At 47.9% G+C, this 2689-nt stretch overlaps 1 non-coding gene across 1 annotated transcript; it reads right to left on the bottom strand.

Annotated features, from left to right (window-relative positions):
- Positions 1-354: 354 nt before the first annotated feature.
- On the bottom strand, positions 355-436 carry TRNAS-AGA. The gene has a single exon. It is a non-coding gene; the product is annotated as a tRNA-Ser (tRNA).
- Positions 437-2689: the final 2253 nt, after the last annotated feature.

Here is a 2689-nt window from a genome sequence, read left to right as displayed (position 1 = left end):
CTGCGGGTATTGCTGCTCTCAGGTCATACGAGAAGGACCAGGGAAGGGGGGCGTGATGGGATAACCCCTCTAAGAAGTACGTCTTTCAGGGTGTGAAAAACCCTGGAATCAGTATAATTAAGCTGCCCTAAGCCATGGTTAGATAGTACTAAATGAAAGGAAAGATTGTTCTGTCAATGTAGCTATTACAGGGATGGAAAACCCCTCCACTCACTATAGCAACTGTCTACTCCACAGTGCTAGAGCAGTGTCACAGCAGCATTTTAAGTGTAGACAGCCTCAGAGTGAGACCAGGTCTGGCTCTGTGGATGCTCCGGCACTACAACAAGAGCAGTGACAATACACGAATGCTTCCGTAGTTGGCAGGATTCAAACTTGCCTGGGGAGACCCCAATGGATTTCTAGTCCATCGCCTTAACCACTCGGCCACAACTACTTGATGTATAGGTGCTTCACTACACAATGATTCTGTTCTCACTGAATTGTCACTTCAAATTGCTCAGACCAGCTCCCCCAGCACACTCCTGGCTGTGCATTAGTGTAAGTGTGTCCATGGCTGAACAACAAGAGTTCCTGCCCATTTCCCTTCTGGCTGGAGCATGATTAGAGTGTGTTTGTGGTTAACGACATTGCTATAGATTGTTGTTCAGTCCCCACACTGACAATTCAGACCGTCCTGTTCCTATTCGAATCTGCACCAGATCATGCCAATAGCCGGAGTCAGGATTTCTCTGGGGCACTGAAATGTTTCAGGGGGTTGGTGCATGAACTCAGCCTTGCATCCATCCCTGATGTTTCATGGACTAACAACAGCAGCGTAAAGAAAGAGCTGATCCAATATCTCACTGTCAGAGGTGAAGGTGGCCTCGTCCCGTCTGCATGACCATTGCCATTGCAGGAGAGAAGGTGTCAATGGAATCGAATGCCCTGGCTCAGACAAGAGACACAGGGAGGTTTTGCTGTTCATGGATCTGTGCAAAGGAAATTGTGTCTCTGTGTGAAATCGAGGAGGGAAATGAAACGTCCACATGGTGGCCCAATGCCCTAAGGAATGTGGGCGATGGACTCCGGCAGGGAAATGATTTCACAGGATCAATGTATTGCCCTGATTAAAAGCTATGGCTAAAAGGCAGCCACTGTTGTCAGTACCTGAACCTGCGTAGGGATGCCCAAGTGCGTATCAAGTCCATTGCCGTAACCAGGGGTAGTCGATTATTTTATCAAGATTCAAATTTCTTGGTCAAGGTATAGTCAATGTATAGACGCCAGAGAAAATAATACACTGATAAGAAGAAGAATATAGAAATATTTTGCAGTCACTATGGGCATAACTAAGATAATTGTTTTGTGTTTCACTCTTTCTTATGGCACCACCTTCCTTCCCTTTAGACTTCTAGTTTACCAAGGGTAAAACTAAACATCTCTTCAGATAGCAGGGAGTGTTTGTGTTCATTCCTGCTAGCTACACAGGGATTTGATGTAGCTGCTTTCAATCCTCCGGCTCTGCCGGGATAAGTAACATTTCAGGCTGTCACTGAACCGAAGGAGGGAAATCATTTTTTGACAGGTTACGCCTCCTCTTAAAGGTGTTTGTCTTGCAGCCTTGGTTCCCAGGTCTCTCCAGAGGGAAGAAAGTTTCTGTGCAAAATACCAAAACTTTTAACAGAGCGGAGGGAAAGGCAACGGCCACATGATGAGGCCAATATGTACCACAACATGATTCTTTTATGTGGGATGACTCTGAACACTGACTGATCTGCACTCTCTTGTGTTTGAAAAGATGTTTAGTTTTGCACTTGGGAACCTATAAGGCTGAAGCAACGTTATGGATAGTGACACTGCGATTGAAGGGTGATTTAAGGTTGTAAAAATTGTTAAAAACACTGAGGTTAAACGTGAACTGCCTGTTATTAAAGGCTGGTTTCCCCACGTCGGTTCCATAAGCTCTGCTAGAAAGGCCCTGGGTTCTCTCCTGCGTCGGTGGGAACTCGAGGGAATCGTCCCCTGCTGCCCTTGGCTCCAGGCTGATTTTTCTGGGGAGGGGGCGTGGAATTGAGTTGTTTGCTGTTGAGAAGGGAGCCAGGCCAGTTCTCAGGGAACGAGAACTCCCAGCATCTGCCCAGCTCAGCTGCCCTGTCATAGCCTCTGTTCCCCTGGGGGCCCTGCATGTTTGACTCTAGAGCAGGCCGGGAGCAGCAGCTGAGGCAGAGGACACCTGGGCTGGGCAGATAGGAGGGAGTTTAGCAAGTGGAAATGGTAAAACTGCAGTGAAGTATTACCTTGGACTCGATGGCATTTCTCCATTGGTCTGTCTGCTTTGGGGCAGGGACAATGACGCGTCCTGCTGCATTCGTCATTTCAAAGGGCGGTTTAGGATTTTCATTCTCAGACACGGTGCACAAAGCAGGACTCAACCCAGGGTGCAAACGAAATGAGCTACTCACAGGTTCTGGCAGCCACAATGAGCCTTTGGTGCGAGACCTGCCCCTGTCCCAGAGGGAGGGGGGTGTCTACAAGGGGCTGGGACCACTGATCTATCAGCATCTAACTCCCAAACTTTCAGTAACTATTATCAGTGCCCGTGAGTGTAACTTAAACCATGAGAAAAACCACACTAGGCTAGACCAAAGGCCCATCTAGCTCTGAATCTTGTCCTCTGACAGTAGCCAATACCAGGTGCCCCAAAAAC

Source organism: Mauremys mutica, chromosome 26 (assembly GCF_020497125.1).
Source record: "Mauremys mutica isolate MM-2020 ecotype Southern chromosome 26, ASM2049712v1, whole genome shotgun sequence".
Taxonomy (NCBI): Eukaryota; Metazoa; Chordata; order Testudines; family Geoemydidae; genus Mauremys; species Mauremys mutica.
This window is presented reverse-complemented; position numbering and strand designations above follow the sequence as displayed.